Source organism: Miscanthus floridulus, chromosome 13, assembly GCF_019320115.1.
Source record: "Miscanthus floridulus cultivar M001 chromosome 13, ASM1932011v1, whole genome shotgun sequence".
Lineage (NCBI taxonomy): Eukaryota > Viridiplantae > Streptophyta > Magnoliopsida > Poales > Poaceae > Miscanthus > Miscanthus floridulus.
This window is the reverse complement of record NC_089592.1, coordinates 57,309,121-57,332,638: the sequence shown is the minus strand read 5'-3', so window position 1 is coordinate 57,332,638 and position 23,518 is coordinate 57,309,121. Positions and strand designations below refer to the sequence as shown.

The window sequence follows — 23,518 nt, the reverse complement described above, 5'->3', positions numbered from 1 at the left end:
TGACCGTGCACCTCATAGTCCAGCGACTTCCTAAGGGGGCACCGGATCAATCTGGTGAGTGCTGAAAATCAACACTAAGTCAGGAACATCGCAAGCGTTTCAAATGCACTAACTCAAATATGTTCCAACATGTACATCTTCACCTTAGGTGCTGAGTTAGTTTTTTCAAAAACATCTTTTACTTGCATCTCACTATGTCCCTAGGTCCAATGCTGAATTATACAAGATAGCAGAGTTTTACCAAACATGCTGCCAAAAAGAAGTGCTGAGATGCGATTATTAGTGACTGTGTTTTGACCACGAATTGTTACAGACGATCGACATAACATGACAGAGATAAACATAGTAGCAATGCGCTGACAAAGTTTAATTATTCAACCACTCACAGACTCACACTCAGCGTCCGTTTTTCTTCGGTTATTAATTTCGACTAGTTATCAACCACTGCTGCCACCAGCACCGTCGTTATGCTTCTGGGTCTCCTGGATAACCTTCAAGACGGAGGTATAAACCTGTGCCTTCTCATACTTCAGCATTTCCATCTTTTCCTTAATCGCCAGCAGGCCTCTCGTCCCAACATTTCTCAGTGCAGCTTGCTCGAGCTTCTTGATCTGACTGTCTAGTGAATTGATCTGGAGCAACAACGTTATAACTGAAACACGTGCTCGGGCATGTTTGCGAAAAAGATATGAGTGACATGCAATCGTTTCGATCGATTGTGTACCTTGCGAGCTGGCCAGCGGTCAGTGTTGTTCTTCCGGCAGAGCCGCTTGAGAGATGTGACTGAAATATTCATTTCCTTGGCGGCATCTGTCTTGCTCATGTGCATTAAGTTGGCTATATCTTTCATGGTCAACTGGGAGATTCTTCGGCGCTGCTTTGCTAGCAGACTTTCGTAGCCTGTAGCACTGGCATCACTGGACGACGACATTCCATGTTGAACACTAACTTCTGAAGATTCAAGTATTGCAGGAGAAAACACAGGCCAATTAGCAGCGTTAATAAGCACTGCGTCATCAGCATTATTGGTGTTTTCTTCTGCCCGCGTGACTGTTTGATGAGGACCTTCAGGACCTGACTGAGGGAGGCCTACTGCTTCAGCTGTGAATGCAATAACGATGTGTCAGTGTCGCACTACGGGACACGGGAGCTTTGCTGAGTGCCAGCCGCACTCGGCAAAGCCCAAAAAACACTCGGCAACCTCTTTGCCGAGTGTTGCGCTCGGCAACCGACACCCGACAAACATTTTTTTAAGGAAAATAAAAAAAAACCAGCACCGGCCGCCACCACTGGCCGGCCACCACCACCGGCCCCTCCAACGCTCGGCAGCCGCACGGGCCACCACCACCGGCCGCTCCAACGCTCGGCCGTCACCAGCTGCCAAAGCCAGCCGCCTCGCCCGCGCACGCTCGTTGGCCAGGACCGCCACTGCCGTAGGTCGTCTCGCCGCGGTGCGTGGTCGCCCGCCAGGGTCAGTAGCGGTCCGCCCACAGGTGGATCCGGTCGTCCCCACCGTGGATCTAGCTGGACCCTAGCTCGCCGGCCATGGCCACCATGCTGGAGCCACCGCCATGCCCCGCTGCCACCATGCACCACGCCAGTCGCCGCAAGATCTGGCCGCCACTGGCAGAGGGAGGGTCGCATCCTGCCGGGAGAGGGAGGGCCGGGGAAGAAGAAGGGGAGGGAGCGCCGGGGAAGAAGGAGGGGCGCCGGGGAAGAAGAGGGAGGGGCGCCGGCGAGGGCCGGCCACCGGCGGCGGCGGTCCGGGAGGGGACGGGCGCCGGGGAGGAGAGGGTATTTGACAGGATTTTTTTTGTTTGCCGAGTGCCCTAGATTGGGTACTCGGCAAAGTTTTTTTTCTTCTTCTCCTTCTTGTCTAGAAAAAAGATTATTTATTTTTTGCCGAGTGTTCCAGATCTGAGCACTCAGCAAAGTTTTTTTTTCATTTTTTTCTTCTTTTCCGGAAAAAAGATTTTATTTCTTTGCCGAGTGTTCTAGATCTGAGCACTCGGCAAAGTTTTTTTTTCATTTTTTTTCTTCTCCTTCTTTTCCAAAAAAAATGATTTTATTTCTTTGCCGAGTGTTTTTTTAACTCAGCAAACCTTATCTTTGCCGATTGTTTTTTTTTGACACTCGGCAAACCCCCTCTTTGCCGAGTATTTTTTTTGCCGAGTGTTTTTATCTCAGTACTTGGCAAAGAGCTTGTTTGCCGAGTGCCCGAGAAAATACACTCGGCAAACATAAAAATACTCGGCAAATTTGAGGATTCCGGTAGTGTCGCTACGAATCTTTAGATATTGAGTTTCATGAACATGTGTACCTAGAATCCTAGATGACTAATTGTGTTCCAATTAATAAATAAACGTCCTTACTATTAGAGGAAGGTGCGGAAAGTATTTCCTTCAGCATATCGATCTCTAGCTGTATATGTGCATGGCGTTATTTGCCCGAGATGTTGAACAAGAGTCCGTTAGCTGCCCACTGGTGCAGAGATTAACAGTGTGCCCACTTGATCAAACACACATAACTTTCCATCCCCTAGAGTCACCTTAAAACCCTTTTCTTCTAACTGACCAAGGCTTACTATGTTGCTTCTTAATTTTGGAATATAGTAAACATCAGTCAATACCTTGTGACCATTCATACGGTCTTTCATCACCATGGAGCCAATGCCCTCGATCTCGATGCATGAGCCATCTCCAAATCGCACCGTTCCACGTACCCCTTCGTCGAGCTGTGATAGTGCTGACCTGGTGCCGGTCATGTGATTACTGGCACCAGTGTCCAACACCCACATGCCCTCTGGAACGTCGACTGGGATCACCTTCTCAATCATGTGCACGGTCTGGGTCGACCTATGCACTGCGTCAACGTCGCACTCCGCCAGCAGGAGTGCGCCGTGTTCCGCGCCGCCGATGGCCACATTGGCCTCCGGCTGGTTGGGCTCCTTCTTTTTCTCCTTCTTTGGGCGTTTGCAATCCTCTGCCCAATGTCCATAGATGTTGCAGTTCCGGCAACGCCCCTTTCTCCTTGGGGTCCCCTCGGACGTCAATCCCATCGGCGCTGAGTTGTCCCTTTTAGAGCGTGCCGGCGCCTTAGCCTTCTAGTGGCGTGTACCAGAGCCGCCTGCCCTGAAACTTTTGCCACTAGAGTTGCCACCGCCGCTCTCCTTTGGACCGGCTTGGAAGCGGTGCTTGTGCTTCTCCAGCCACTCCTCTTCTGCCAACAACAATCGCCCCGCCTTGTCGGTGATTTGCTCGACCTTGTCTTCGAAGCCCTCCTCAGCCGCACGCAGGTGCTCGATCAGTTCTTCCACCGTGAGCTTCTTGAGATCATGGATCATCTCGACCAAAACAACCACGCTATTGAAACGAGGAGGCACCACGTGCAGGAACTTCTTGACTACCCGGGCGTCCTCCACCGTTTCCCTGTATGACTTGAGGTTGGCGACGAGGTTGGTGATGCGTATGCCGAAGTCGTCGATCGTCTCCCCATCCTTGAACTGGATGTTCTCGAACTCCTTCATGAGCTTCTGGGCATTGACGTCCTTCACCCGATCTGCACCTATGCGCATCATTCGCACCACTTCCCACGCCTCCTTCACGGTCTTGCGTCTTCCGAGGGTTTGCCACATCTCCTTTGGCACTGAGCGCAAGAGCACGCTCATCGCCTGGCGATCTTGGGAGCGCTTAGGGTTTACCCCTAGATCAATCACCTCCCAAATCTCCAGAGCCTCGTAATTACACTGCATCAACATTGCCCACTCTTAATAATTCGAGCGGATCAACATCGGCCACAGCAGCGAGCTCTCCTTGACGCCTGATCCTCCGCTCGTCTGGCCGTCCCCCATCTTCCACTACCGGACAGAGCATCTTTGCCGAGGGCCCAGGGCACTCGGCAAAGGCCTAAAAGCCCTCGGCAAAGGCTTTGCCGAGCGCCGCCCTCGGCAAAGAGCCCTCGGAAAAAATTTAACGGCAAAGAGGCTCTTTGCCGAGGGCCAGTTGTCGGGCACTCGGCAAAGCATTTTCCGAGGGCCAACGGTGGCGCTCGGCAAAGAAAAGTAGCCGTCAACGGCGCTGCTCCGTTGACGGCGTCTTTGCCGAGTGCCGACAGTTTGGCCACTCGGCAAAGACATTTTTTATTTTTTTTCAAAAACTCTTTGCCGAGTGCCACGGCGGCAAGGCACTCGGCAAAGACATTTTTTATTTTTTTAAAAAAACTCTTTGCCGAGTGCCTCCCAGCTTGACACTCGGCAAAGATTTTTTGCTTTTTTAAAAAAAAATCTTTGCCGAGTGCAATGTCCTGGCACTCGGCAAAGTTTCCTAGCTTTGCCGAGTGTCATGACCATTGCACTCGGCAAATCAACCGAAACTGCAATTTTTTTTTGTTTTTTGCATTCCACTGACACAAACAGTTCAAATATATATCACATGTCACATATATATCACAAACATCACAATAATCACATATATATCACAACGAAACCATTTTCACACATTATATCACAACCACAACTCAAATAACAACATATCGCAACCACAAGTCAAATATCACAACCACAAGTCATAAATTCACAAACACAGTCCATCAAGTCAAAGCACAAGTCACAACCACAAGTGAAGCTCAAGTCCAAGCACATGACGAAGCACAACTACTCAAAAAAGCGGCCTATGACACGATGGTTCATTTGGTGACGCATTAGCGGGGTTATTCGAACCCACCGACGAAAGCTGCAAAAAGGATAAGAGGTTGCATGTATGAGATTCATCTAGTAAGTTTCTATGTGAAGCATTGGTGTATGTCATAGCTAGTGCAAGCATGTAGTAAGTTTCTATGTCAAGCATCTAGTAAGTTTCTATGTCAAGCATCTAGTAAGTTTGTATGTCAACCATGGTTGTATGTCAAGGAAGCATCTAGTAAGAGTGAATTTTCATACTTACAGGAGTGGCTGTAGGAGTAGGCGGTGGAGGTGCTGCCAACGGCAAAGGTACACTCCCTTGCTGGACACTCCGCATGAAGGCCTCCATTTCTTGCATCCTCCTCTCCTGGGCCATGAACGCTTCCCTCTGGGCCTGCAGTTGCGCGCTCTGAGCCTTGACCACGAGCTTCTAGGCCTGCAGCTCGGCCTGCAATACAAACTTCAATGTTTCAGTAATGCAAATGTAACTTAGGTGTGCAATGATGAACGTGCAATGAGTAAAACAGGACGTACCTCGAGAGCGTCGACCCGCTGCAGTGACGGACTAGGCCGTGGGCGTATGGGCTGGCTAGAGCTCGTGCTCCGTGCTCGGAGCACGTCGAGAGAGGGAACAGTGGTGGAGTCGATGGCGCCGTCTGCAATCCACAGCCGCCCATGCTTCTTGCCTCCTCCTAGCCTCATGATGGTCTCTACATCAATGGGCTCAGTGCGCACATCGTAATCTTCCCCATGGACCTCCCTCACCTTTGAGGTGTACTCTTGGACCTTAGTGTGCACGGTCGGGTCGGAGTACACCTCGCGCGGGGCAGACGGGTCGAAGGAGACAGAGGAAGATGCCCTACCCATGTGGGACATAGCCCACGCAGAGAACTCCGAGACCTACACGCCCGGGTGTGTAGCCACCTGCGAGTAAGACGGCAAGATGGTGAGAAATAAGGCAGAACTCAGCGTCAAATAAGATAAAAGAAATCACTTACATATGCTTGTTTGTAGGCCAGGAGGCTGCGGCTGCCTTGATGGTGAGTAGCACCTCGCCTCAGCAGACGCTGGTCCCGCTGCCTCGCGTGGTTCTCAGCAAAGTCGTTGGACAACCACCTGTCCATGATCATCTCCCAGCACAAGGAGTGGGATCGGCACCACCAGGGAACCACCTACAAGTCATCGATTATTTGACATAGAAAAAGATAAAATTAAACTGACTTAATCTCAAAACGAATCATTATTAATGTTTTTCGTCTACCTCAAGGTACTGGGCCCGGGACAGCTCCACCTATCTTGCATCAGGCTTGCTGATGGACTGCTTCAACACCAAGGCATAGTAGTCTCTGTGGGCCTGCACGCGCGCCTCGTGGTGCATGTTGGTGATGTACTTCCTACAGGCGGCAGCAGCCGCCTGATCCGCCCAGGCCTCAAGTCCTTCTTCCGGCTTGAAATACATCTGCATACAAAACCGATGTATCCATTCATTATTTCAATAAAAGACTTGCCCAATGAAAATGTTGTGCGAGAGAGACTTACCCAAAACTTCGCCAGTACCCGCTCCTGCTTGTTGCGGTACATGTCGTCAAGGGCCAACTGGGACCTATCCCACGTGTAGGCCGGCTCCCGCACGTCCTCGAACATGTTCACAATGTCGGGGTACCATTTCCTGCACAAAACACCAAGGATGCTCGCGGGGGAGCGTGCAGAAGTACCCGACAAAACCAACCAGGCCCTGCATAAGTGATTAAGAAAATTTATCAGTTCCTCTTTTGATTTCCATCATTACCATATGAAGTAGTTGTGATAACATCTATAGTTACTTACCACTTCGCCATAGGGCGATTCAGTGCCCGGTTGTGAGGAAGCGGAGGCTGAGGGAGGCTCGTGGGACCTCGCTGGTAGACAGTCGGGGTAGCGAAACTGTCGCCCTCAGCAGCCTCGCCCTCGGCGGCCTCATCCTCGGTGGCCTCGCCTCGGCTGCCTCATCCTAGGTCTGTCGGACGTCCTCGTCCTCGACCTCATCCTCGGGCGTGGCCGTCATGTGCTCCTCCTCCATCACCTCGTCTGAAGGTGGCGGGGAATGAGTCTGCTGCCTCCTGCTGACCCTGGTCCTTCTCCTCTGACCTCCTGTGGACGCTACCCCTAACCCCGACCCCTCGTCTGAAATGGGAGGGCGTGGTCTCCCGTAAAGGGAGGCCGTCTCACGTCGTGGACGGCTGCTCGCCATCACCTGTAATCACAAAGAATGAACAAGACTTATTAGTATATATATTAGAAATAGATTCAAAATAAATAAAGAAAACACAAACTAAAACAAACGTAGTATTACATGTATTAGGAATAATCTTCATGATTAGGATCATAGGTGTCATCATCACTGTCAAAATTGTCCAAATGGGCAACACTATCTGAAGGTTCTATGTTGTCTTCGTTGTCATTGCCTAGCCTTAATTGGTCAAGCATTTCTATGTCCTTGGCATTTTGCACCACATCTCCATCAACCTCGTCATCCTCCGTTTCGTTGTCTACTTCCATTTCGATCGCTTCGGGTAAGACTATCTCAAACGTGCCTGGTAGCCCATCTTCTTGAAAGAACTGTCCATCATATGTGTTTGCGTTGAAGTTGTAATCTTCATCGTTTGGGGCTGGTAGTTTACCGTGTGGAGACACCTAGTGCACAATAGCCCAACCCTTAAGATCCGCTTTGTCTTGGTTGACATATCGCGTATAATACACCTGCACGGCCTGTTGAGCCATAATGTAGACATCTTTTCCTGGATAGACAGAATCTTCTCGAATCTCGACTAGCCCAAGATGAGGGGTCCGTCTCGTTTCTCGAGGATTAAACCAGTGGCATTTGAACACGACAGGTTTATGTTTGTGACCATGAAATGAGAGTTCATATATTTCCTCAACTCTACCATGATAGTCGAGGCCATCAGTGTCGGGCGTGCAAACTCCGCTATTTGTGGTTTTCTGTTTGGGCCGAGTCTGCTCATATCTTGTTGTGTGGAAGCAATATCCGTTCACAGTCATAACCGGTAAATGACTGCACCCTAACGTCATAGCCGCCTACAACCTGTCTCAACTCCTCACTCATGGACGAGTCAGTCTAGGCCTGCAAGCTCAAGCATGATAGGTCGTATTATTAATCGAACGAACGAGAAACTTGGAATATGGAATGTGGGAGCTAAATTGGACATTACCTTTTGTTTGAACCAAGAAATGAAATCAGGCCTCCCCGCACCCGCACCCCGAGAAAGAAGGGTGTCATGTTCCTGCAAGGTAGGATCCCTTGATTGATGCCAGGACTCACGAACAAATTCCCTGTCCGAACGAGAATCAGTGGGGTTGCATGAAGAATATTCACGGCGTATTGAAACAAGTTCGTTGAGAACTTACTCGACGAACGGCTGCACCTCGGGAAGGTTGGTCAACACATATAGCATGACACTTCGCCACTCTTCATTTCCCAATATCTTATTGGTCGATCCACTTGCGCTGCCGAGTTGGCCTTGGAACAGGCTGTGGGTCCATTCATTTTCGCCAACATTGTAACAAGGGAGTGGATTATGATTGCTAGGAAGTTTCGGCTTGTAGTATAGTGTTGTGAAGTTTGCCACCTCCTCCCTTAGACTTGCCTCTGCAATGGAAGCCTCAATTCTGGCTTTATTTGTACATTTCTTGCGAAGAGTCTTTAGACATCTCTCGATTAGATAGCACCACCGGGCTTGCACAGCCCCCCCCCCAAACGTGCCTCAGACGGGAGGTGCATAATCAGATGCTACATGGGCAAGAAGAAGCCGGGTGGAAAGATCTTCTCCAGCTTACAGAGCAACACAGGTGCCGCTTTTTCCAAGTCCTGAGCGATGGTCCGAGATATCTCCTTGGCACAAAGCTGACGGAAGAAAAAGCTCAACTCTGCCAGCACTTGCCAGACATGGTCAGGGACATAGCCTCGGACCATCGCCGAAAGAAGCCGCTCAATCCATATGTGGTAGTCATGACTCTTCATCCCGTTCACTCGTAAAGTGCCTAAGTTCACTCCCCTGCTCAGATTCGCTGCATATCCATCTGGGAACATTAACGTCTTGATCCATTTTAGTACTTCCCTCCTTTGATCGGGTTCCAAGACGAAATCGACCTTAGGTCTTTTCCATTGTTTGTTTCGGCCACTAGGAGGCCGCATCTCTTGCTTCGGTCTATCACACAACGTCGCTAGGTCCACTCTAGCCTTAACGTTGTCCTTAGACTTGTCAGTGTTCATGAGAGTTCCCCAAAGTGCCTCGGCGATATTCTTTTCGGTGTGCATTACATCAATGTTATGTGGTAGAAGAAGGTCATCGAAATAGGGGAGCCTCGTCAAGCCAGACTTATGAGTCCACATATGTTCCTCACCATATCCCACAAAGCCACCTCCTTCATTGGGCACGAGAGCATCTATCTGAGCACGCACCTCAGCACCACTCTTCATGCACGGTTTAGGGTCTATCACTGCAACACCTTTCGTAAAGTTCTTGATGTCTTGTTTGAATGGATGGTTAGAAGGGAGGAATTGACGATGCCTATCGAACGACGAATACTTGCCACCCTTCTTCAACCAAATGAACCTCACAGCTTCCTTGCATATTGGGCACGGGAATTTCCTGTGGACACACCAGGCGGTGAATATCCCATACGCCAGGAAGTCATGCAGGGAGTAGTGGTACCAAACATGCATCTTGAAGGATGATTTGGTAGCTCGGTCGTATGTCCATACCCCCTTCTCCCAAGCATCGATCAATTCATCAATCATAGGCTCCATGTACACACCCATATTACTCCCCGGGTGTCCAGGAATTATCAACGACAAGAAGACGTTATGCCGTTGAAAGGAGATGTCGGGGGGGGAGATTCAGGGGGATAACAAACACGGGCCAACATGTGTATGGGGCAGACAACTGTCCATAAGGATTGAACCCATTTGTTGCCAGTGCGACACGTACATTACGAGCCTCAGCAGCTTTTGTAGGATGTTTGTCATTAAAGTACGTCCATGCTTCGGCATCGGACGGATGCACCATCGTCCATGGCTTGTACCGTTCACCTTCTTTATGCCATGTCATCTGTTTCACGGATTCCTCGGTCATGAAAAGCCATTGGATCCTCGGCACAAACGGAAGGTGCCGTAGGACTTTCGCGGGGATCGTAAGCTGCCTCTTCTGGACATCTCCAGAGTCTACCTCCAGGTACCTTGAGGATTTACACTTCGGACAATACTTTGCATCCTTGTGATCTTTCCAAAATAAGACGCACCCCTTCGGACAAACATGTATCTTGTCATATGGCATCTTAAGCATACGAAGTAGTTTCTGTGACTCGTGCAAGTTCTTCGGCAGAATGTGCTTCTCCGGTAGCGTGCTGCCAAACACGGCCAACATCTTATCAAAGCCTTCGCGACTCAGATTTAACTCGGCCTTCAACCCCATAACACGTCCAATGGCATCCAGCTGAGAAACCGTTGTACTCTCATGAAGGGGTGTCTGTGCTGAGTCCAACATTTCGTAGAAGGCCTTAGCGGCTTCCTCCATCTCCTCCTTCTCACGTCCTTCTGCGAAGTGAGCTTGGTGAGTGTCATCTAGCATGTCTGCTACTCCGGCATCATCATCAAAAGCCTTGAGGCGTGGTCTCACCACCTCCGCTCTTATACGATCTGCTTCACCACGGTGGATCCACCGGTGGTAGCCAGTCGTATAACCATTGTACACAAGATGTTTACCCATGGTCACCTTGTCTACCCTTCTGTTGTTGTCACATTTGCTACAGGGACACCAAAGTTTAGAATGTCCTTTAGCTACACCCGAGCTCCATGCATGTTCCAAGAAAGCATCTGTCCCATTCACCCACTCAATGTCAAAGTCACTCCTGCTTCTCCGGCCCGTGTACATCCACTGACGGTCTTCCATCCTTCCACATATACAGAACATAGTAATGTAACCATCAATTGCATCTACGCGGTGCTCCTACTCTCTAATAGGTGAGGATAGGTCCTAATCCCACCCGCGGATGCGTAGATGAGGTTAGTTTCCATGCTCCGCTCCCTATCCGAGACATAATTTTAGCAGCACTTCCCCGCTGTTCTCCCGATGCACGTCCTGCAAGGGAGAGTGTGTATCCGGAGAACAACAGGGGTGATGCCGAAACACCATCTTGGACCGGAGCGGACCATGGAAACTAACTTATCTACGCATCCACGGGCTGTCCAAAAAACATGGACAATCCGAAACAGATACGGTCGCAGATATACAAAGATCTGTATACCTCCAACTGTATCTCTTTCGGATGGGAGACACCTAACTAGGTTACGCGACCAAAGACCACATACGGATAGAGGGGTTATACCTAGGGTGCCGGTGAGGTCAGGGTAGCGGGGCGGTGGAGAGTCGGTGCAGTGGCGAGTCGACGCGGTGCAGGAAGACCCACAGCACCGACGAAGACGATCGGGATCACCGAGTCCCTCCCATAGGTCCTCCTGCAAAAAAGGGCAAAAATGGTTAGTGTCGACTCAAAATTTCGGCAGCACCTCCCTTGCACGGGGAGGTTCCCAAAACCTACAAAAAACATGGCACAAAGGCCAACAACCACATATATACCAAACATGGGCACGAAGGCCAACAACCACCAATATATCAAGAGGAGCCATGTATTTTAGTTCTCTTTCCATTCAGATGAAAGTATTGAAGTAGTACAACAACAATTACTACTAACCCTACAACTACTACTAAAACTACTACTAACAACTACTTAACTACTAACAGTACTAATACTAAGAACTACTTAACTATTAACAACTACTACTACTAACCACTACTACTTACTAACTACTACTATTTACTAACTACTACTACTACTAACCCTACAACTAACACTACTAACTAATACTACTAACCACTACTACTTACTAACTACTACTATTTACTAACCACTACTACTACTAACCCTACAACTAACACTACTAACTACTACTACTAACACTACAACTAACTACTACTAACTACTAACTACTACTACTACTAACCCTACAAGGGTAGGGCTTACCTTAGCGGCAAGAACGACAAGAGCGAGGGCCGACGACGACGGCGGGGATGACCGCAGCAGCGCGAGGATCAACGGGCGGTCGAAACGAAGCGAGGATCGATGGGCGGTCGGGTCGGCACCTTCCTCTTCTTCCTCCTCCCCTTTCTCTTTCTTCCTCTTCCTCCTCCCCCTTCTCTTTCTTCCTCCTCCCCTTCTCTTTCTTCCTCTTGCTCCTCACCTTCTCCCTCTGCTGGCCAGCCGCAGGGGCGCGGGCACGGGGCGCGGGCGCGGGGCCGCTGGGCCGCCGGGGCCGGGCGAGAGCGCCGGCCGGGCGCCGGCGAGCTCGGGGCCCGGGCGCGGGGCCGCCGGGGCTGGACGGGGGTGCCGGGGCGGGCCCGGCAGGAGCTCGCCGGCCGGAGGGGGACGACGGCGGGGGCGGCGGCGGTGCGGCAGGGACGCGGGGGCGCGGGTGGGAGAGAGGAGGGGGTCGGTTGGGCCGGCCCGTTGTGGGCCTTTAGGTTAGAAGCTTTGCCGAGTGCCGGGCCCAGCGGCACTCGGCAAAGTTTTTTACAATTTTTTTTAAAAATCCTTTGCCGAGCGCCCTGTGACCTGGCGCTCGGCAAAGACAGTCTTTGCCGAGTGTCAAGGTTGGCACTCGGCAAATTAAAAAAAAAATTGTTTTTTTTCTCCCTATTTTTTCCTGGGCCTTGCTACAGTAATTGAAACTCCATTTCAAAATTTGGGACAATTTTGAGTTTTTTACTATATTTTCTTAATTATTTTTGTTTCGTTGAATTTTTTCGACTATTTCAAATTTGAACTGCATGTACATGAAATAATAGAATTTGGTCATTCAAAAAATGGTATTCATGATGTTTGGCGTATGTTGAGGCCGTATCCAGGAACTCGCATGAAATTACGAGCATCTTGTTGTCGTAACATGGCGATGTACTTGCGGTAAAAGTGTATTTAAATTATATAAAATCCAAACGAAGTCCGAAAATCACAAAACTTAAAGGCCCACAACGGGCATCTTGTTGTCGTAACATGCATCTTGTCTTGTTATCGAGGTTGTCGAGGAACATGTGATAACAAGACACCTCGACAAATTTCGTGATTTTTGGACTTTGTTTGGATTTTATATAATTTAAATACACTTTTACCGCAAGTACATCGCCATGTTACGACAACAAGATGCTCGTAATTTCATGCGAGTTCCTAGATATGGCCTCAACATACGCCAAACATCATGAATACCATTTTTTGAATGACCAAATTCCATTATTTCATGTACATGCAGTTCAAATTTGAAATAGTCGAAAAAATTCAACGAAACAAAAATAATTAAGGAAATATAGTAAAAAAACTCAAAATTGTCCCAAATTTTGAAATGGAGTTTCAATTACTGTAGCAAGGCCCAGGAAAAAATGTGGAGAAAAAAAACAAATTTTATTTTAATTTGCCGAGTGCCAACCTTGACACTCGGCAAAGACTGTCTTTGCCGAGCGCCAGGTCACAGGGCGCTCGGCAAAGGATTTTTTAAAAAAAATTGCCAAAACGGTTAAAAAGTCTTTGCCGAGGGCCTAACGGTGATGCCCTCGACAAAGATTGACGGTAGAAGACAGACATCGTGTCAGGCGGTGTTGCCGAGGGCCGGCCCTTTGCCTAGGGTTTAGCCCTCGGCAAATAATTATTGTTGCCGTGTGCTTGTCTTTGCCGAGGGTCTGGCCCTCGGCAAAGAGTCTTTGCCGAGGGCTGTTCTTTGGCGAGAGTCAGGCCCTCGGCAAAGACTCTTTGCCGAGTGCCTGATTATTTGCCCTCGGCAAAGGGACATGCCCTCAGCAAAGATGCTCTGTCCGGTAGTGTTCTTGTCCGGCGATCTTCTTGGAATCACGAATTTCTTCCGCGGCGGTTCTCTAGGTGGGCTCATGGACCCACCGTAGAACATCAACCGGCTTCGATACCAAAATGTTGGAACTGAACTCCGGCGAGGAGACTCGGCGACGGCGCGGCACCGGCATGTGGTGACCGCGGCGACTAGAACCCTAACCACGAACGCGAGAGAGAGACGAAGTGAGAGCACACGAGAGAGATGGCGATATTCACTGCACCTGGCGCAGCTTGTGTTCGATGCATTGTTAAGTCTTTAACCGGCCCCGATCCGCTTCCCCCGCCATGACGCGCAGCTACACGGTGCGCCGTTATTTTCGGACACCCGTGTGACATGCACGGCGCACGCACCATGGCGGGAGCTGGGCCTAAGTCGCGGTCATGGCCCAAGGTGGGCAGTCTCCACCTTAGCCGCGATTCTACGCGTTACAAAACATGTTTACAACTGAATGGAAACATCTACCAATGCAACTACATGCCGATACAATACTTGACAAGATTACAAGATGAAATCTGCAACATGTGTTGCTGTGATATATGCACACACATTCTCTACATGCTTTTCGGATGAGTAGTAATTTGCTTAAGAATCAGTCACTTACTCAACATACATGAGCTCGTTCAGTATGGTTTGGCCACTGGCATCGATATACGCGCGATCAATGATCGCGTGTTGGAATGTTCCAGCAGGGTCCGCGACGTGCACAACAAATGTACAATCATGAAATATGTGTAAACTACTAAACTCTAGTAGCGAGTATATAATGTATGCATGTACGCACCCAATTAGCGCAAAGTTATGTATATAATTTATATCAGATATATAGCGTGGTCTTATTACCGCTTTCATGGAGCACCTCCCTGACCGATCGGCACTTGGAGCAATCCAGTTGGCCGCGAAACGAACGGCACGAAGGTTAGGCATTCCTCAACAGGGAACACGGCGTGCTCTGCCACGGCGCTGCTGTCATTGTTGCCGGCGTCCTCGGCGCTCTTGAAGAGAGCGTCAACACTGTAGTCTCCATCATCCATGGAATAATGGTCGTACAGTGACAAGGTTCCTAGTAGGTCCGGAAGGACGCTGTGTCCGTCATCAAGATCCTGACCCTGCAGCGGCTGCACGTCCACTGTCATCGCATGCTGCACTACTACTAAAAAAAAAACGTTTGTAGCAATGGAACAATTTTTTTGTTGAAGCGTCTGATAATGGAGCCACCCCTACAGTGGACATGCTCGGGACCCACGAGACCAGCCACCCCTACAAATGACACAGTAGGGGCGGCTGGTAATACGAGCCGCCCCTACAAATGCGTCGATTTGTAGGAGCGGCTAGTATCACTAGCCGTCCCTGCTGTGTCTATTTGTAGGGGCGGCTGAATCACCAGCCGTCCCTAAAAATGTCAGCGACGGAAAACTTACGAGCAGCTAACCTGGGCCTGGGCCACGCCAGCCTTTCTGCCCTCCCGAGATGTGCTACAGTGTACTTGCACGAATATAAGACAGAGGGTGCACACTGGCTAGGGTTTGGCACCCGCACTTGCCGCCCCCGGCCTCCTTCCGCACACACTCTCTCTCCCTCTAACACCAGTGCCGCCGGCCTCCATGCTCCTCTGTCCGTTAGCTGCAGCGGCGTAGATCGAGGGAGCCGCGTCGGACAGCCAGGCCTAGGAGGCGGTGGCCGCACGGACTAGGTAGGCCGCGGGCGCTGGCAGCGTCTACGCCGATCCGGGAGACTAGGCCGCGTGGATCTGGCCAGAGACCACGGGCGGCGGTGGTGGCTGTGCGGACTCCGGCCACGAGCCGGCGACGGAGGCTGCGGGTGGCGGCGAACACGTGGCTTGGGACACGAGACTACGGTGGAACCTCGCAGGAAGCCGTAGGTGGCGGCGGCAGCGCGGGCTTGGATCCGGAGATGGTACCGCAACCCTAACTGCCAAGCTCGCCGCCGGCGCTGCTGCTTTAGGTCAGCAGTACAAGAGGACGTCTCGGCATCGCCCTGGAGATCCCGCCATCGAGGGCTCACCCTGACTGGACATGGAGAGATATGCGTTTGTTCATACATCTTGATTGGTTAATCTTCTAATTGGAGATTTGAGATGGCTGGGTGAGGAATCTGAACGTCCGTGCATAGCATGCAGTAAATTGTAGATAGAGTAGATTATAGACGGGGTGAGTGCCTCTGTCTGAATCCTTCTGAAAGAGAGGGTGCTACTGCAGTACTACAGTCGATTATAGCGCTGCATTTTTTTTTTGGGTAAAGATCAGCTGGAATTTGTGCTAACTGGTTTAGATGAAGCTCATCACTAGCATATGCATATATGCTTTTTTTTTATTGTTTGGAGATGATTGGTCATAAGTTTATTGTTTAAAAGATCTCCAAAGGGGGGGCTTCCTTTACCCAGGTGTGCATTTGTGCTACTGAACAGAGGAGGGGTGGTGATAGCAAAACTGTAGTGATAATGACTCCCACAAGCAAACTGAAAACATTTTCTCCGGAGGGTACTTAGATGAAGCTGATGATAGTTTTCCCTGCCTCACTCGGAGACGTTGACATGTTGCTTCTTTATTTCAATTTGCTTGTCCTCATTGTATTTTAATTGATCAAATTTAGGATCTCTATTATCTAGTATTTTTTGGACACTGCAACTATTCCTGTTTAAATCTGTGCCTGATTACTTAATTAGCAAAGTAATGGTGAATGACTCAAAAGTTGTGCAGTAGTTTTGATCACAAACTAACTTGGAGTACTATACTGCTGTGGATTGGTGGAAATATCAGTTATATGCATAGAGGGATGGGATGCATTTTCCACTATAATTTTTGCTAACTGGAATTGTTGTATTTGACATAAATAACTTAGATTGGAAGATCATCAGTAGCATATGTTTATCTGTATAGAGGGATGCATTTTCCACTATCATTTTTTCTAACTAGAATTGCTCTCACTAGTAGAGAAACGACCTTTGATCTCACTAGAAGAGAAGGAAAGCATGTTTGAATGCCCAGCAAGCATCAAGGTACCATCTGGATTCTCCTCGAATATAAAGGGTATAATAAATGTGCCAGGGAAGAAATTTCTAAACTTAAAGTCCCATGACTGCCACGTGCTCATGACGCATTTGCTTCCAGTTGCATTAAGAGGAATTCTACCTCCAAATGTACGTCTAGCCACCGTGAAGCTATGTTCATTCCTCAATGCAATTTCTCAGAAGGCAATCGATCCAATGGATCTAGCTAAACTACAGAATGATGTGGTTTAATGTCTTGTCAGCTTTGAGTTGGTGTTCCCTCATTGCTTCTTTAATATCATGACACACCTCCTAGTTCACCTGGTCAAGGAGATTAGCATTCTCGGTCCTGTGTTCCTGCACAACATGTTCCCCTTTGAGAGGTTCATGGGAGTCCTAAAGAAATATGTTCACAAGATAAATGGGAATACATTTTACACAGTAGCCCAAGATAAAAGGAGCACCAACCAAAATAGTGGTGTCCGCATAGATGCCACCGACCCTAATGAAAATAAGCAAACATATTATGGCCGCATAGAGGAGATATGGGAACTAAACTATGCACCTACTTTTAAGGTACCTCTGTTCAAGTGCCAATGGGTAAATGCGGCTGGAGGCGGGGTAGTAGTCGACAACCAGTATGGAATGACAACCGTGGACCTCAACAATATTGGGTACAAAGACGAACCGTTCGTCCTTGCCAAGGATGTGAATCAGGTGTTCTATGTCAAGGACATGTCTACAAAATCGAAGAGAGGGAAAAACAACAACGATCCAATCATTGAGCCAAAGCGCCACATAGTTCTTTCAGGGAAAAGAAACATCGTCGGAATTGAAGACAAGTCAGACATATCAGAAGATTATGAAAAGAATGACCGAATTCCACCCTTCACAGTGAAGAAAGACCCAAGCATCCAGCTAAATGATGAGGACACTCCATGGTTACGGCTCGATCATAACCAAGGTATATACGTTAAGAAGAAGTTCACTACTGTGCCCGCTTGATATATATAGTGATGTATTAGACCTATTATGTAATAATTGTGACTTCAGATTTTTTTGTCGTGTTTTCGTATTTTCTACAGTTTAAATGAATTTTCTGCTTGACGGTGGATTTCCTGTGGAGAATGTGTGATGAAAAACCAAATAATCAACGTTAATAAGATGTGAAAACTTATTTCCTGTCGAAAAGTAATAGTTTTAATGATTTTAATCAAGTAGTATATTTTTGCATGGTGCAAATTGTAATTATTATTCACACTATGTTAAATATTTATATAGTAAAACAAAAGAGTATAGGTTACAATTTTTTGTTGTGTATAATAATGCAAAACCAAGTCTAGGAATATTTATTATAATTTTTGGGATGATATTTTATTTATTAGGCAATTAATAACTGTCTGCATATTTATATAAAAGAAATATATAAAAAAGGAAAAACTTCTGGAACCGGCAGAAACACAACTGTAGCCCACCTTTACTCCCGGGTCGATCAACCACCTGGGACTAAAGGTGGGCTACGTTTTCGCGGCCTGCCAAAAAAATACCCGCCAAAAAAATACCTTATTCCTAGGTCATGGATGCACCCGGGACTAAAAGGTCAGAGCTTTAGTCCCGGTTCTTACCATCACCCGGGACTAAAGGTCCTTTAGTCCTGGGCCGTGGCTTCACCCGGGACTAAAGATCGGCCTAATATATATCGCCTTGTCTTCTTCTCCCATCCATCGTCTTCATTCTTTGCCCGAGAGCCACCGCGCCGCCGCCGCTCCCCATAGCCTCCAGCCGCCTCCACGCGCCATCTCCGCCAGCGGCCCGGCTTGCGCCTCTCCCCGGTTCCACGCGCTCGCACGCCTCGAAGTGCGCTCGTCGTCCCCTTCACCGGAGCACTCGTCGTCATCCCCTTTCTCAGAGCGCTCGTCGTCGTCCCTGTCGCATCCTCGTCGTCGAGAGATCACCTTCGGCCATCCTCGTCGTCCTCCACCCTCGTCGTCCTCATCAGCAACAGTGTGTGTATGAATGTGTGCTTATTTGTAGATTTTATTTATGTATGTGTGTGCTCCGACCGACGGCGAGGGAGCAGGGGAACGGGGTGGCCATGGAGTACAGCTCTGGAGGACTTTGGGCGTGTTTGGTTCATGCCTTCACCTTGCTGCACGCCCGCACCGTGCCCTCGTGTCTTGCCGCGCATGGCGCAGATCAACGATTTTTGAGACTTGGCGCTCGGGCCCGTCGAATGAAAGTTCCAATTTGCAATATGCCCGGTTCAGTGTGCTCTTGGTATTCAAACAGGTTGAGTGTAGAAGATAGAAATCGAGAGCCTTCAAACTTAGAGTATGTCAGTAACATAGCAAGCACAAAATCGTTAGGGCATGTTTCACCGCGAACCAGCCCCCTCAGCCCTCAATCCTGTAGGCATCCACCCTAGCCCCCATCTGGTAGTTCACCATTGTTCTAGATCCCACGCCCGCTCTCTTCCCTCTCCACGCCCTTCAATCCCTGACGTTTCCACCGAGCCTCGCCCAGATCCAGTGAGGAAGAGGCCACCGAACACCTCCTATCGCAACACCACCTCCTTTGCCCCAGATACAGTGGCCCGCCCCGACGCGGATCTTGCCGTGCCCTCTCTCATCGTGCGTCCAGATCTCCTCCACCGATCTGACACAACAGAGCAACGGGCTGGTCGGCGGGCACGATGGCCGCGACACACTCCTTCCCCACGCGGCTGGGACGCCCTTTTCCCTATGGCGCTACTTCTTCCCCACGGCCGTGACGAGCGCTTCCCCGTGGCGCTACTTCTTCCTTGCAAGCAGCCGCGACGCCCTGCTTCTCCGTGGCCACGACACACTCTTCCCGCGACGCTACGGGCTGCGAAGACCTCTTCCCCATGACGCTATTTCTTTCCCGCAAGCGGCCGCAATGCTCTCCTGCATAGATAAGTTGGTAGGGATGATAGGTGGACCTCAATTGTCAGTGTCTATTAAAAGGATTTGGGGGCTCTGGTTGGAGGTCTTCTACCAGAGTAGAGAAGTTGGTGAAGAGATACTAATAGGTCCTAATAGCTCATACATAAGCCAATTATCCAACCACCTATTAGTAAGAGGTGGGTTCAAATAATCCATACTAAAGATGGATTGATGTCCTAAGATTTTAGGCCATGCAGAAACATGGATTGATGAACTAGTTGAACTTGCGGACCGTGTTCATCTCGGCTAGCATGTTCTCTGCCGAGCAGTAATGGACGTCAAGGAGGAGCTTTGATTCTACAAGGGAGAGCGGCAACGGTTGTGGAAGACCGTGTTCCCTTCCTCATAGAAACAGAGCTCTTTCGTGGCCAAGTACGGTGCCGTCCGGTGGAGAAATGCTCGCCGAGATGATCACGTAAGCAAGGTCAACTAGTACGGATGGTTACTTATTTAAACATGTTTTTGAGCTAGAATTTGATGGATATTTGATAACTTTAGATCTACAAATGTCATCTACAAATGTTACTATCCTCGAGGTGGCACGTCCTGCAGGAGTCCATTTTATAGATACAATTTTTATTTTTTTGTAGATATATCTAGTGGAGTAAAAGTTAGATGGCTGCCCCGAGAGACAACATGGATGAAGAAATGATGGATATTATCAACACCGGCACTCAATTTGCCGATGGTGACCAGCAGGATGTAGATGATGGGAGTCAATACCTGGCTCTTGAGGATAACCAAGAAAATATTGTGCAAGAAAATACTAGCGAGGTATATATATTTATATATATATTTGAACATCTATCATCTATTATGTGTACACATGATATTTATTTATTCTTTTTTTTATATGTAGCCCTCTGAATCAACGACCACAACGGCGAAAAGCAAAAAAATTCGAGGCCCGAAAAAGCCATTGGAGGGGTGCTACATAATATCGGAATTCAATATCGAGACAGGTGAACCACTTGGTCCACATGCAAGGAAATTCTTGCAACACTATGGGTGCCTTGTAAGGGACAGACTTTCCATCAGTGCCCATGAATGGAAGCAAAAGATCAACGAGCCTTATGTTAGTTTTGTCTCTGATCTTGATAAGAATTTAATTTGGGATGATATCCTTCAACATTTCACGTTGCAAGAGGATGACTATGATGCTATCAACGATGATCAATTGAAGGAACTAGTTCAAAAGTGGGCTATGAAGAAGATGGCCACACAATTCCAGACTTGGAAGAAATCCCCATACACGAAATACGTCAAGAAGAACCTAACGCCCAATTTCAATACTAGCGGCCCGCTCGTGAAGTTGAGGCCCTACTGGAATAATTTTGTATAGTACAAGATATCAGAAGAAGGTGAGGAATGGGTGAGAAGGAACCAAGAGAAAGCCCGACAGAAGGTATACCACCATGGCATGGGATTAGGTGGCTACGCTACTGCCATTCCCAATTGGGAGAAAATGGAAGCAGACATTCTTGCCAAGGGTATCACACCAGAATCACTCAATTGGCCCAAATGCACGAAGAATTGGTTTTTCGCTCATGGGGGAAGACTGGACCTAGAGACCGGGAAGCTGGTTCATGGCACAAAACTCGAAAGAGCAACACAAAGATTGTCTTATGCTCTACAAGCTAAAGCTATTGGTGTGTTTAGGCCCAATAGACAGAAGGATGAACTGACGTATGCCCTCGGGACCACTGAACACAGTGGCCGAACGAGAGGTTTAGGACGGAACATTTCTTTGGAGCATGGTTTTCCTGATGACAGAGATACCTACATAAGCCGGCAGAGAAGGAAGGATGAGGATGCAGCGCGGATCAACAGGTTGGAGGAATTGGTTCGTGAGTCACGGGAGGCATTGCTTCAAGCACAGGAGCGCGAAAAAGACATGCAAGCTAGAATGCATGACAAAATCAGAAAGCAAGTGCAAATAGCAATGAGTGCCCAAAGGCAGGCATCAGATCCAGGAATCAACATTATTAGCCCCCTGATCAGTTGAAAAGCAGCTGCGCTTCCACAGAGTTGCCAAATCAAGATGACGCAATGCTATGTTTCCCCGTGGATGACATCACTGCACGTTTACATCATGTGAGCTACATATTCCAAAAGAGAATGCCACAATCATGGTGGCTCTCGGTGTTTTTTCTCCTCTATATCCTACCAAGACACCAAGAATCCATGGGGCAATAATACCACCTGGATATGTTAGCATCTCAGTGGATAGATTTAACAAAGGTTTTAGTGATCTGCCTCTTGACATTCCAGGAGGTGATGGGGAGAAGACTCTAGGAGAAGCAGAGAAGACATTCATACTATGGCGCAAGCGCTACATCATTATTCCTGGGGTCTCTAGTCCACCGCCACCTCCTCAACTGCCAGACAATAGGTGCGGACAAAAGTGAATGAAACAAAATTTTCACAAATTTTCTATTGACATGCATGATTGATAATAACAATTTCTTATATAATTATTCTTTTTTGTAATCACACAGCAGGGCCTCCGCCAACCTAAGTCCAATTATTCAATCTCCAGATCATCATAGTGCTCCGGGCCATGATTATGCAACGCCGCCACCGCCGCCACCTCCAAGGAGGTCTCCAACGCCTCCAAGGAGGTCTCCACCACCGCCACCTCCGAGGAGGTCTCCAATGCCTCCAAGAAGGTCTCCAACGCCTCCAAGGAGGTCTCCAGCTCCTAAGAGGTCCGCCATGCAAACGAAGCCGTTGGTCCACCAACCGGCAAAGAAGAAAGCCTCCTCTAATCTAGTTATTCCCCGAAAACTATCTTACGAGAAAAGTGAAAAGGAATTAAAGGCTGAAGTACAAAAAGATGTGAAAAGTTTCTTTGAAAATGTAAGAAAGCAACGACAAGCAAAGGAGAACCTGGAGAAACCGTACTTCTACCTAGCTCCAGATCTTCTAAGAAAGAAGGTGGACCAGAAAAAGCGGGAATCTCAAAAGACCCGGCCAAAATTGAACTACGACCGCTCTCTCACCAAGTCATTTCAGGCGGCGCAGAAAAAGACTAGAGCAAGAAAAGGTGTTGCACAACTCGGACAACAATCGCAACAATCAGTCCCCCCTCTTGTCATTCGTAATGAATATGGTTCAAACTTAGACTTACCGGACGTCGATTTTGAGAAACTGGTTCAGTTTTACGAGGATACAGGTTTGGACCTTGCCCAAGTGCTCGCTGAAGGACCATCTACTCCAAAAGTGGATCCTTGGAAGAAATTTGAACATGGAAAGAGTCTATACAACCATGAGGCCTTAGGTGAACTGGGTACGTAAATGTACTTGCTAAACAAGTGGTACATGGAGGCGTGTAAACGGGGAGAGAACTTTGTTTCTGTCAGAATTAGAAACCAACATTACTTCCGTGGCGATGACGTTATATATGTCGAGTTTGGAGAATTACACCAACTATGCCACCTAGACTCTCTCGACAAAAGTCTCATTAGCTTCTATTGTCTGTAAATATGATTATTTTCTACTATTAAAGTGTATATATATAAAGCTACATGTATATATATAAATTATATATCCTCACACTATATTTTTATATATGCATATATGAGATGACAGAACTCAGAAAGAGACAGGATAACGATGTTGGTTTCGTTGATCCAAATGTCGTATTCAAACACCCTGATCCCCCGCCACCTGGATGGAAAGCTGGACTTGAGAAAAATCTCATGAGGTTCTTAGTGAACCAACAAAACAAGGATATACTATTCCCCTACAACTTCAAGTGAGTGTTAAATAATTAATGTCGATCATATGGACATTTGTTCAATTATTTGCTTACTAGCTAAGATATCTCCCACATATACATATATTGACTCTAGTTAATGTCGATCATATTTGTGTATAAAAACATATGCAGCAATCACTGGATATTGATGGTCATCGAT

The 23,518-nt window shown here is 48.2% G+C and overlaps 1 pseudogene; it reads right to left on the bottom strand.

The window, feature by feature from the left end:
• Positions 1 to 437: 437 nt before the first annotated feature.
• Positions 438 to 19,521, bottom strand: LOC136499860 (uncharacterized; annotated as a pseudogene).
• Between the last annotated feature and the right edge of the window lie 3,997 nt (positions 19,522 to 23,518).